The sequence below is a fragment of the Monodon monoceros genome, unplaced genomic scaffold (genome assembly GCF_005190385.1).
Source record: "Monodon monoceros isolate NGI ecotype Baffin Bay Population unplaced genomic scaffold, NGI_Narwhal_1 Super_Scaffold_3, whole genome shotgun sequence".
In the NCBI taxonomy this organism is placed as follows: domain Eukaryota; kingdom Metazoa; phylum Chordata; class Mammalia; order Artiodactyla; family Monodontidae; genus Monodon; species Monodon monoceros.
Genome location: NW_021703780.1, coordinates 34,576,063 through 34,589,410, shown reverse-complemented (window position 1 = coordinate 34,589,410; position 13,348 = coordinate 34,576,063). Strand labels below are relative to the sequence as shown.

Sequence of the window (13,348 nt, the reverse complement as noted above, 5' to 3'; positions counted from 1 at the left end):
ACAAAGTTGGAGGTCTCATGTTTCCTGATTTCAAAGCTTATTACAAAGCCACAGTAATCAAAACAGTGAGATACTGGCATAAAGATAGACTTATAGACCAAGGAAATAGAGAGCCCAGAAATAAACCTTCACATACATGGTCAAGTAATTTTTTTTTTTTTTGCGGTACACGGGCCTCTCACTGTTGTAGCCTCTCCCGTTGCGGAGCACAGGCTCTGGACGCACAGGCTAAGCGGCCATGGCTCATGGGCCTAGCCGCTCCACAACATGTGGGATCTTCCCAGACCGGGGCACGAACCCGTGTCCCCTGCATTGTCAGGCGGACTCTCAACCACTGCACCACCAGGGAAGCCCGTCAAGTAATTTTTGATAAGGGTGTCAGAACCATTTAATGGAGAAAGAACAGTCTCAACACATGGTGATGGGAAAACTGGATATCCACATGCAAATGAATGAAGTTAGAAACTTACCTTACACTACACCATAAACAAGTAACTCAAAATGGATCAAAGATCTAAACATCCTAAGAGCTTAAACTGCAAAACTCTTAGAAGAAAACGTAAGGGAAAAATTTTGTAACGTGGGATTTGTTAATGATTTCTTGGCTATAATGAAAGCAAAAATGAATTAAATCAAAATTTAGAATTCAAAGGACACAATAAAGAGTGAAGAGGTGACCCATGGGCTGAGAGAAAATATTTGCAGATCATTTCTGATACTTTAATACCCAGAATAAATGAAGAACTCCAACCTCCCAAAACAGATAATCCAATTAAGAAGTAGGCGGGCTTCCCTGGTGGCGCAGTGGTTGAGAGTCCACCTGCCGATGCAGGGGACACGGGTTCGTGCCCCGGTCCGGGAAGATCCCACATGCCGCGGAGCGGCTAGGCCCGTGAGCCATGGCCACTGAGCCTTTGCGTCCAGAGCCTGTGCTCCGCAACGGAAGAGGCCACATCGGTGAGAGGCCCGCATAAAAAAAAAAAGAAGAAGTGGGCAAAGGACTTGAAAAGATATTTCTCCAAAGATATACAAATGGCTAACAAGCCCATAAAATGCTTAACATCGTTCATCATTAGGGAAATGCAAATTAAAGCTATAATGAATACAATCTCATTAAGATGGCTACTATTAAAAAAAACCCCAAAAAACAAAAAAGACAAGTGGAAGTGAGAATGTGGAGAAATTTGAGAGACTGTGCATGGCTGGGGGGGATGCAAATGGTGTAGTCACTATGGAAAACAGTGTGGTAGTTCCTTAAAAAACTAAGGATAGAATTACCATGTGATTCAGCAATTGACTTTTCAGCATATACCCAAAAAAGTTGAAAGCAGGATCTTGAAAAGATTTGCATACCCATATTCATAGCAGCATTATTCACAATAGCCAAAAGGTACAAGCAACCCAAGTGTCCATCAACAGATGAATGGATAACCAAAATGTGGTATATGTATACAATGGAATATTGTTCAGTCTTAAAGGAAATCTGACACATGGCAAATTCACAAGCTTCAACATGGTTGAACCTTGAGGACATTTATATTAAATGCGATAAGCCGGCCATGAAAGGATAAATACTGTGATTCTACTTAAGAGGTACCTAGAATAGTCAAATTCAGAGACAGAAAGAATGATGGTTGCCAGGGAGAAGGGGAGAAAGGGAATGGAGAGTTGTTGTTTAATGGGTATTCCAGTTTCAGTTTTCCAAAATGAAAAGAATTCTGGAGATTGGTTGCACAGCAATGTGAATATACAGTTGACCCTTGAACAACATGAGGATTAGAGGTGCCAACCCTTTCAACTTATAGTTGGCTCTCTGTATCCCTGGTTCCACAACTGTGCATTCAACCAACCTTGGATTGTGTAGTACTCACTATTGAGAAAAATGCATGTATAAGTGGACCCGCACACTGTGCTATTCAAGGGTCAACTCTACTTGATATTGAAGTGAACACTTCAAAATGGTTAAGATGGTAAGGTTTATGTTATGTATATTTGTCACAACTAACAAAAGGAATCTGAGTCTTGATGGGGCACTGAGTGTCCACTATACTTAAGAATTTTTTCCTGTGAAAGACATTTCGTAATTATGAACTTAGGCTCTTCAACTGTTGCCCTGGGATACATTTGTAACACGACCTTTTGCAATATGACTTAAAGGGCCACTACCTCTTACCTCGATGTGCAGAGCTGAGAGATAAGGGTGAGGAGATCTCTTTGGAAGTCCCTGGGCTCCTCACTGTATGTCACTACTGATGCTCCCCTAGATTAAAAGGAGGGTCTGCCGAACCTCAGAATTCTCATCTGAAAACCTGCCTCAGAGCTGTAGAGGACTGAAGGAACCCAGGTCAAGCACACAGCAACCTCAGGTGATTACAGCACAGCCCCAAAGACAACCCAGGTCCTGGAGGAGCCTGGGGTCTCTTCAAAGGAACAGAGTCTAAACAGTCATGAGACGTACTTTGCTCTCTTAAAACTGAGTAAAATCTCAGTAAACTGAAGTCTTTTGTGCAGTGAGACAACTTAAACCTTCTCCGCCGTGATGCCCTTCACCAACCCCACAGGAAACAGCTCCTCCCTAAACTCTGTTTAGCCTCCAAACAGACTCACTCCCAATGATCCCAGTATTTTTTTTCCTTTTAAACTTCTGCAATAATTTCTCTTCTGGCAGTAAAGTCATTATTATAAACACAACTTCCCTGATTCTCATGTTTTCCTGATTACTTGGATCTGAAGGAGGACGAGGAGCTTGAGGGATGGTAGAGATAAGGGAGGAAGAGGAGGTGGCATGGAGCACTCTACATTAATCACTCGACCACATCACATTAATGACTATTTGCTAGAAGTTAGCCATGTGTCCTGTGATATGCTGCCAGGACTGTGGGTTAGGGAGAATGTATGCCTGGTTATCAGAATTTTCCCTTAAACTCATGCCTCGGGAAAGATGGAGTCCAATTATGAGACTCTAAAAGGACGGAGCTTTATGTCCAATTATGAGACTCTAAAAGGACGGAGCTTTATAATGACTGAGTTTACAGTGACTCACATTTTGGCTCAGTCTTAGTTGTTTATATTTTAAATACAAAGCGCCATGTGAGGAAGACACATGAACCAGAAAAGACCCCAATTCATGCTGGTTCAGGACTGCTAGAGGTCACCTGACAGAATTGGCAAAGGCAGTGAGCACTGTGTACGCACAAACACACATGAGCACACACAGTAACACCGGATCATTAATTACCCCTTGGGGTATGTCCTGTGTCCTCAACCAAATTTTAGGTGTCACTATGAAGCCTTTGAGGGATCACTTTAAAAAGCAGAGTAAGTTACACCATAGGAAACAAATATATGATCATAGAAAGAATAAGGGGAAAGACTGGTGTTACATTATGTGAATGGGTCCCCATGGCTTGGGATCAAGTTTCTTGCAGTTGTGTCTGATTTAAATATTGCCTGTTACATGACTGAGCACATGAGCTCTGGAAAACTTGGATGACTCGGTGTGTCACTAGTGCCGACACAAATGTTCAAGCTACATATGTAGAGTGAATTGTTATGTGACTAGAAAAAGCAGTATTTCAAGAATGTCTGATGATTTAAAATGTATATCTAACCCAATTGGTAGACATTTGACAGTTTTCAGCACTAAGAGTGTATATTCAAGTGTCCAGAAAACATTTACATCTTCTCATTGGAAGGTGGAAGTGTCTTGTATTTGTTATCCTGTATTTGGACATTTAGGGCACTCATAGCTGTATGAATCCCAGAGCCTTACTCTGCAAGGTCTTTTGGTTACAGGATCCCTGGGCTACTCCAACTGCAGCTCTCTCATAAACCAGTTAGTTCTTTGAGGAAGGAGAAGATGACTATCCTGTAACTAACAAACTGACTTGTACCCTTCATTAGCTCTCCTTATATATGGTAGCTGTTGCAACGTGGTTTCTTCCACAAACATTTTATTGCCCCTTTCTCTCAGCACAAGTCCTCACCCCCAGCTCCTTCAGCTCCCTACCCTCATCACAAACGAATGTTACTTAGGATCTTCCACCACCACCCTCAACTTATCAGGAAGTGGCTTCTTCTGAGGTAGGTTAATCCTTCCATGTTTCCTAAATCCCAGGTTTTCCCTTTCTCTGATATACTCTATTGATTATCCATCCATCCTCCTGCACCTTCAACTTCTCTTCCAGAGGTTCCTTCCCCATAGCTTAATACTCCTGTCTCCCTCATCCAGTTTAAAAATCTCCCAATGTTTTCTAATTATTACCGATTTCCTCACAGATCAGGTCCTTGAAGTGCTTACTCATTATATCAGCAGATCCCAAATTGAGGTGGATGTACCCTCAATCTACCCCAATAAAATCTCTTGGGGTGTAGAGACTCACATTAATGTTGGTGAATGCTGGTAAGGACACTGGACACACATGTTGACCCCCGTTCATTTGTGCATTGGATGGTCAGGGGGCACCTGGGACACAAGAGACATGAGCAAAGAGTGAGCTCTCCAGCTTGGAGGTGCTGACGGGGCTCCCTCAGGCATGGCTCTGCCTTCTCTCCACAATGTGTTGCCCTAAGTGGATTGGGGGATATTATTTTAACTAAACTATTCCTCAACACAGGTGATGTATGATTTAGACTGCTACAGTGAAACTACAGATTGAAGAAACCAATGCAAGCCCCTGAGAATAAGAGAAGCTGATCATTTATACTCCTAGTGTGTTTCTTCAATAGCCACGTTGAGAGAGATAATAGTTCAATCAATCTACCAAAAGATTTAATTGAAAATTAAGACAGTTAGGGTAGCGTTTGTCATCAGTAGAAAAATCCCTTTTCTTAAATGTATACAGTGACTCGACAGGTTAAATTTATACTAAGTATTCAGAATATAGAGAAACTCAACTGTCAGCGCTCTGTAAAGTTATGCAATTATTCCAATACTCCACAAGATTTCACTAAATTTAGCCATAAATGTTTAGAAGTGAAAGATAGAAAAATCCATGTACCATTGGAGAAAACGTTTGGCTCTTTCTACCATGATGGAAATTGCTAGAACACACTGGAAATAAAACCAAATATATTCCTTTATCACCAAACACTATTGGCAGAGGCACGGAAAATACATCTTTTTTTATTTTAAATACAAAGTGCCATGTGAGGAAGACACATGAACCAAGATGATTTGAAGAAATAAGTTTAGAACAAATTATAGAGTGTGGAAGGTTGCTATACAGTTGGATGAAAGTACAAATGTTTTGAACATGTCTTAGATTATGGTATCTGTCGGATTCTATTTCAAAAATGACATACACCTAAGATTACTTTCGTGAGCCACCTTCAACATGAAATGACCCCTTCATGGAAAATATAAGCGTAACCACAGTTGATATCAGTAGGTTTATGGATATCACAGCACACGTGCAATTCATCCATCACATCATTCACAAACAGGGAGTTACCAGGAGGAAGTTGAAAATAGTGTATATAGTATTAAGTTGTCATTGATGGAACTAATTTCATGAAAGCAAGACTCTTAAACCATAGTTGACTCTTTGATACTTTGCAATAAGAACCAAATGTCCATGGTATAAAAAAATTCATCATTCCCTATTACAAAAAGAGAAAATATTTAAAGATGAGTTATGCGTTTGTCTTTCCAAAATTTCAAATGTTCCACATTTGCTGACTTTGATAGTAGGATACTCTCTTGGAGAGGTACAAGTGAACTTGTAGCAGTGATAGGACAAACTGCTTTTGAAGAAATTCATGCTATGAGAACAGAGTATTGTAAAAGCACATTTTGACATGATTCCAATGTTGAGATTTTTGTTCTGAAAAAAATGTCTAAAATCTCTTGTGTCTGCATACTAAAATCTGGAAGAGTTTTAAAACAGATTAGAAGATTCTGTTTCAAACAATTTCATCAGGTTTGGGCTAACTGGTTAAAGATGTAGAAATACTACACCTTCCAATTAGTTGCAACAATTGATTGACAGAAGATGTGAGTTTTCCAGAAGAATCTCAAAAACAGAGTTTTGTGTAACCAGTAGATGGAACTAAACAGTAGGTTTCACAATTTAATAAGCGCCAACAGTGTAGTTCATTTGGAGCTACCCATCTTTGTATAAGATATTTCTCGGCTATGACAACCCTTAAAACCAAGGATCAAAACAAACTAAACTTAGATCTTCAAAATACTGTATCAGAGTGTTAAAAACAAACTTTAGAAAATAGAGCACTTTTATTCACATCATTGACAAATTAATGTTTTCATTTTTAGTGAAGAAAGGTTTTGTATTAAAGAAGGTAAGTATTTTATGATATTTGAGAATAAATATATACATACTACATTAATACAGCAGTGTATACATATGACATAAGTATACAGACATACTAATGTCACTTGTCTACCCAGATCACAATCCATTTACCGGTTAGTATGTTATGGCCTTGATTTATTTATTTTTTCATTCTGGGAACTAGACTTTAACTAATGACTTCTCAATTTTATCGACTGAATTTACTATTTGATTTGATACAATTTTTCTAATTCCTCCTCCTGAAAACTCCTCTCTCTTGGGTTTTGTGGCAACTTTTCTTCTCTCTTTTACTATTACTTCTTGAAGATTTCCTCCAGGCACCTCACTCCACCTGTCCCTTAAAAGTTGGTGTACACCAGCTGCTCAGCTGTATGTATTTCTATATACTCCCCTGGAGTGGATGGGAGATGTTTCTGCACCACTTCAACCTCTTTGATCTCATCTTTAAGCCATTGCTGCAGGGACCAGTCCCACCTAAGATCAGCCCAACATCATCTCACCCACCTGGTACCCTGTCCTAGAGCTTCTGACACTGCCACATAGATGCCTGTGGGAATCTGCTCAGTGCTGATACATGTGACCCCGAAAACCGTGGAGTTACACTCGGCAAAACTTGATCAAAAGGGGCAATGAAGCCTCTTGAATACATGCCTCCCTGTTTCTTCTGAGACCTTTCCTGAAGTTCCCATGGGATGGAGCAGTCAATCACCTGAAGTGGTGACCAACTCAATAAATCCTTGTATTGTCTCATTTCCCTACTATTGAAACAGCATGTAAAACACTGACCAGTTTAAACTAGTTTTGCTTCCTTAAGCAGATTATAATCAAACCTTGAGCTATTTTACAAGAACAGCACTGTGCTTGTGCAAGATGGGAATCCATGTCCCCAGGATGACCCTGGAACCAAGAATCTTAAGTCTACAGAACCCAAGTAATAGCGATGTTGCCACCAGAGCCCTTTACAAAGCAAGACCTTCTTCAATAAGAAAAATTCAGCTTCGAGCAGCTCAAGTGGCTTTGTTACCATAAAAGGATTGATTTGAGACTAGCCTATAAGCCAAGTTTGAAATTCCCCTAACCCCTTAAATTTTGCCCCCAACCCTGGATTGGGGAGACAGGTTTGAGCCCTGCCTCTTGTCTCTTGCCAGTGACCTTGCGGTAAAGCTTTCTTTTCTCAGAAGCTGGTACCACAGTATTGCTTTCTATGTGCATTGGGCAGTGAGCCTTTGCTTGATATCACTACCTCTCACTCATGCTATGTCCCCAATAAACTACCAGCGCTTCAGTCTCCACTTGAGTCCTCTCAAAACAGAATCTGAAACAAAGACGTGGGTCAATCACCAACCACATGTACTTCTGCATCTGCAGGTCTCCTGGGCTTCCATCCAGCCTCTAATTGCCAATGTCTGTTTCCCCCTGAATGACCTGTAGGAATCTCAAGGCCCAAGAGAATAGAACTTATTTCCTATGTTGCCCCTTATTTAGTAAGGGGTGCAACCGTTTGAACTGATCACTTCTGAGGACCTTGGAGTCATTCTTGAGATCTCCGTTTTCTCACACCTTCAACAGCTCACAATTCTGAATGCTGTACCTCTTTCCAATTCTATATATTCCCCCAACCACTGAAGCCTTAGTTAGGATCCTCCTCCTGATTAAAAACCCAGTTGCTGTCCTATCCAATTTTGTTCACCCCCATTTTTGACCTGCTCTAATCATTTCTTGTTCTATGAATATTTATGACATAAAGACTAATTAAGTAAACATCTATGTGTATAAACCATTCACCGAGAAATGGAGTTTTGCCAATACCTTTGAAGCCTCTATTTTCAATTAGGATCCAAATGCGAGCCCATCCAAGTTTCTTTTAACTAATAGTTCCTTGAAATTGGAACCACTTACAGGGCAGATGACATAGAATCTAGATTTGCAGATTTTATTCCCATGGTGTCATCTGTCGTGTTCTTCTGTCCCTATCTTCTATAAATTGAAAGTTAGATCTAGACATTTTTTGGATTCAAGCCTGCATTATTTGGGCAAGAACAGTTAATAGGGGAGTGTTTTAGGCCAGGAGTTCTGGGGCATAGCAAATATTTTTGCCACAGGTTCTGACACTTTATTGTAATAAAGTAAAATACCAAGAAAAATGGGAAAAGTGAAGGAGGGATGGCAACCATGACAAGAGTACTTTCGAGTTGGCCATAGTTCTCTGACAAACTGATTTCTCAGTCTGCCTGGAAGTCTTTAGAGCGGGCAAGGAAGTTATTTCCCCCCAAATCCCTCCAACTGAGAAGGAATAGTTTCTCCATCAGTTCCTTTCTCCCGCTGCCAGAGCTGTCCCAGGGACTATAGACTCCCACACACATCTGATGTGCATTCAAAGGGTCTCCGATGGTCTCACGTTTTCAGAGGGAGGGGCCATTAGGCAAGGCTCTGAGCAACCTGAAGCCCCACAATGCAGCCCTCACAGATGCAGCAGGCAGCAGCAACTTTCCTCTCAAGAATACAGAAAAAGTACTAACCAGCATTTGAGGCACTGGAACCAAACTCAGGCCAGGTGAGTGAGTCCAGAATGGTGCACATCTGAATCTAGAACTGCTGTGCGGTAAACTTTGATCAGAAGGCACATAACGTCTCATCTCATTTTGACAAGAGAATACACTGATGGCTTTCTAGAATCACCATTTTCTGTGATACAAGATTCAGGTAAATCCTTCATTGTAAGTTTCATCCATGTTGTTGACTATGCTTGTGATTCATTTTCAGTGCTTATTTCAGCCTCCCCAGACGTCAGGGTGCCTGAGTTGATAGCTGCTCAACTTGGATCTGCTTTTCTGAATCCCACCATCTCCAGGGACGCCAGGGAGTCCAGCTCTATACATCTACTGCTGTCCACCTTGGCTTACAGAGGACCTCCCCCACAAATTTCTCAGAGGCTGGTGTCCTCACCGGTGCTCTCCTTTGCGTCTAGAGAAAAAGGCAATCTCTGGGGCATCCTGGGGCACAGACAGCACAAAGCTTCTCTGGCCCAATATTCAAACCATCCAGACCACCTACTTAACATGCTTTTCAACTTAGTCCCCAGAATAGGAAAAAATATGAGGGCTGTTCCAAGCATATCTTTATATTTAGGGATCAAGGGCTAGGGAAATAACTGCAGAGCAGTGCCAGAGGCTCGTTGGACTAGTTGACTGAGGACTTTGTTAACTGGCTTCATACCACCTTAGTCCAGTTGGAAACTCATAAGCATTTTTCCATCCTTCATATTAACATGTCTAACCCTTTATCCAACAAATCCTGAAATATAGTTACTTAAGTAAGTGAACATAGGTTCCTTTTGGGATGAACCTTGGGGAATCACTACCGTGTGTAGTTGCTATAGTATTACATAGCAACATAGTTTTCTTCAAGGGGAGTTAACTAGCACTGGTTCAGGTGAGAACTGAGTAAGGGATAGTGGCTTCCCATTGGAGCAGCTGGTGTAAGTCTTCTCACCCACTCCTGCTCTTTCTTTAGACAGGTCAATACGTGTGTGGCCACCGATCTTTTGCACCAGACACACATTGTCTAATTGCCTTGCGGATCAGGGCCCTCTGCTTGCTGTTCCGGCTTTATGGCAATGTGGATGTGACCCACTGTTATTGCCTGACCTCTGCTATTTCCAAATCCTACTATCCCTATGGACACCAGTTCAACATAAACCTCTACCCCTCTCAACCCTGGCCGGTAGATGGCAGGCACCCCCATTTCTCAGTGAGGCTGGTTCCTTCCATCATTAGTACCTTCCTTGTTTTAGGGAAAGGACAGACCTCAGGGGCATCCTGGGGACCATCCTGGCTTCTCTGGTGATGTATAATAAAGGTTTTTAAAAAGCCCACTCTGAACCCTTTCTTCAGACTTTCCCGAGGTAACTGCTATCTCCTCCTCATTTGCTGCATGTCAGTGGCTCTCAAACTTGACTGAAGTTAAAATCATCTGGGGAGTTCTAAAAATACTGATGCTTGGGCCTCGTCTCCTGAAATTTGTAGAAGATTATGGGAAGTTTAAGGGTCAGGATTTTTTAAAAAATCTTTACATGATGTGAACGCACAGCCATGTTTAGGACTGATGCTATAGGCCAGCTTTCTATACCCGCTCCCTTGCCCGAAGCTTCTAATAGCTATACCAGAAGCATATTAAGACTGGTTCCATATGTCTTTGCCAGGACATTAGTCCTGTGAGAGCACCCTATAAACTCTCCATCATCCAGCCTAGTGTTCTGTACCCCCTGCTCCAGCACCTTTAAGTCATTCCTAAGTCTTAAATTCCTACTGACAGAGTCACCAGGTCCTATAGATCCTTTGGCGAATAATCCCTTTTGTCACAAGGACAGACTGCCCCACTGGGGCCATGCTGGACTTGACACCAATAATTGTCCTAGAAGCTGTGAGGGATACGGGGCATCACTTACAAGGAGCAACCATCAGCTTGTGAGAGATGTGCCTCAGGTGAGGCCTCTGCATTATCCTTAAGCAAAAGGAGGGGCCCAGAGGATTCTGGGAAACTGGGTGGTTCAAGGATCTGAAGTCCATCTGTCCAGATGTCCCTGGACCAGGATCCTAATTTATCAGAGCCCAATGTTAGTGTACGAGGCTTGCCAGGGTGAGAATTAACATCCCTGTAACTCTATTGTCCTGATCATATACTGGGCCTGATTCTCAGCTACACGTGCACTTTGGCACCATTTAGAGAATTCTCATCCTCTACAGCCATAATCGGTATTTAGCTGAACTGAGCTCCCATTTTTCTTCAGTGCTACTCTGGCCAGTAGCCACCAACTTCTCAATCCCCGTGATCACTATTGCCTCCCCGTCTCTCAAATGCTAGAGAAATTGTATGTGCAAGTACATCCCCTCTGACCTCCATCATCCCCATTCACCACAGTAATTATGATGCTATAATACAGAGGTTCCCAAACTCAGCATCAGAATCCCCTGGAATGCTAGTCAAGCACAGAGGCCCAGGCTCATTGAAGCAGGAAAGTGTCTGGATTTTGTATTTTCCCCAAGTTCCCCAGGTGATTCTGACCCTCACCAAAATGTGAGAATCATTGGTACAGCATGCCACGAGTTATCACCACTCCACTGACACCTGCAATACGGTCTCCTTGTCATAAAGCAGATGAGAACGATTTAATTCCAGAATTCTAAATTACCAGTAGAGGTACCCACTCTCCAAAGATAGAATAATCTGGACATTAATAAATATAACCATAATAGGTCGTGACACCTTAAATGTGTAAAGTTGTCTAGGTGGAGAGCTAAAGTACTGATCGTTAGCCTTAACTAGTGCATATCGTAACTTTCAACATTACCACTAGTAACACAGAAAGAATATAACCTCATTAACAGAAGGAAATAATGGGACAAAAGTGTAATCGGTTTAAAAGAAAGAGTAGGGGGACTTCCCTGGTGGCGCAGTGGTTAAGAATCCGCCTGCCAATGCGGGGGACACGGGTTTGAGCCCTGGTCTGGGAAGATCCCACATGCCGCGGAGCAACTAAGCCCGTGTGCCACAACTACTGAGCCTGCTCTCTAGAGCACATGAGCCACAACTACTGAGCCCACGTGCCACAACTGCTGAAGCCCGTGTGACTAGAGCCTGTGCTTCGCAACAGGAGAAGCCACCGCAATGAGAAGCCCGTGCACCGCAACGAAGAGTAGCCCCCGCTCGCCACAGCTAGAGAAAGCCCACGCGCAGCAATGGACACCTAATGCAGCCAAAAGTAAAATAAATACATTTATAAAAAAGGAGTAGGAAGAGAAGAATCAGACCATGTGGAATAAATCTTAAATCCAAATATTAGTAATAACAAAGGGCTAAATGCTTCAGTTCTCAGGCCTCATAGAAAATCTAGCTCTATATACACATAAGAGATCCAAAGCTTAGGGATGCAAGAAAGTTGAAGAGGTAGAAAGATACCAGTTAAACAAAGCCGAAAGCTATATTAACATGTCAGACAAAACAAACTGGATACACATAATAACTCGATCTCAAGCTATCATTTTAAAGTGACTCATGGTTTTGGGCCTCAGAATGTGTCAACCAAAATTTGTAGTTCTCTCTAGGTAAAAGACAAATGCATAAACTTCGTGGGATATTAGTAGAGTTCTCTCAGTTGATTAATTAGGCAAATCAGTAAGGATATGAAAGAGCTGACCACCACGACAAGCTGAAACGCAACACACCGCACGCCTAGTAAATGCAAACACATTTAAGCATGTACAGAGCTTTTGCAAAGAAAAAGCAAATCAAACTTCAAAAGGCAAGTTATACTGAATGAGCACCAATTAAAGGCAAATAGGCCAGAAATCATTCACAAAAGTGACTGATAAAATCATCCTATTATTTGGGAATTAAGAGTCTCACCTGTAGAATAGTCCATAGGCCAGAGAAAAACTCATAGTGCAAATTAGAGATTTGGGGATGAGGTACTACTTATTCAGAATGTAGAAATCCTCAAGAGAACGCTCTTCCCTTAAGAGAAAGCCAGGTGATCCACAAAACTTTAACTTTTGATCCCAGAGAGCTGAGGCTGCAAGGCAATCAAGGAGTTAAATTCCAGCATGCTAATCCCCTCGGAGGAGCAGAGCACAGGAAGACGGGATGGAAGCCCCTGCATAGAGGTGGGTAAGGAAAATCAGGTAGAACATGAAGGACGTCTTCAAGGCCAAGCGTGGGCTGAAGTTTGGAATATCTTGAGCTCTGAAACACACAAGAAGTTCACGCTCTCAGGCCCTTGGTCTAGGATCCCTGCCAGCTATTCATGAGAAAGACTGGGACGGAGGCCAGAGCCCTGCTTGGTGGGACAGGCTTGCGGGATAGGACTGGCTGATGCTGGAGGCCAGGTACAAACACCTCTTCACTCCCTGAACCTTCTCTCAGAAGGAACTAAAGCCTTATGCCACCGGGAGAGGGGTGGGAAATGCTCTCCCCTCCCCGAGCCTGGCCAAGACCCAAAACCCATCCACCTTTGTAGGAGGGAAGGTATTTCCTCT

The 13,348-nt window shown here is 42.3% G+C and overlaps 1 long non-coding RNA gene across 1 annotated transcript in view; it reads right to left on the bottom strand.

The window, feature by feature from the left end:
* The window catches only part of LOC114907355, a 57,502-nt gene extending 44,558 nt beyond the window's left edge, over nucleotides 1-12,944 (bottom strand). The window contains exon 1 of the long non-coding RNA XR_003796717.1: nucleotides 12,720-12,944. This is a non-coding gene — a long non-coding RNA (uncharacterized LOC114907355). The remainder of the gene's footprint in view (nucleotides 1-12,719) is intronic.
* Between the last annotated feature and the right edge of the window lie 404 nt (nucleotides 12,945-13,348).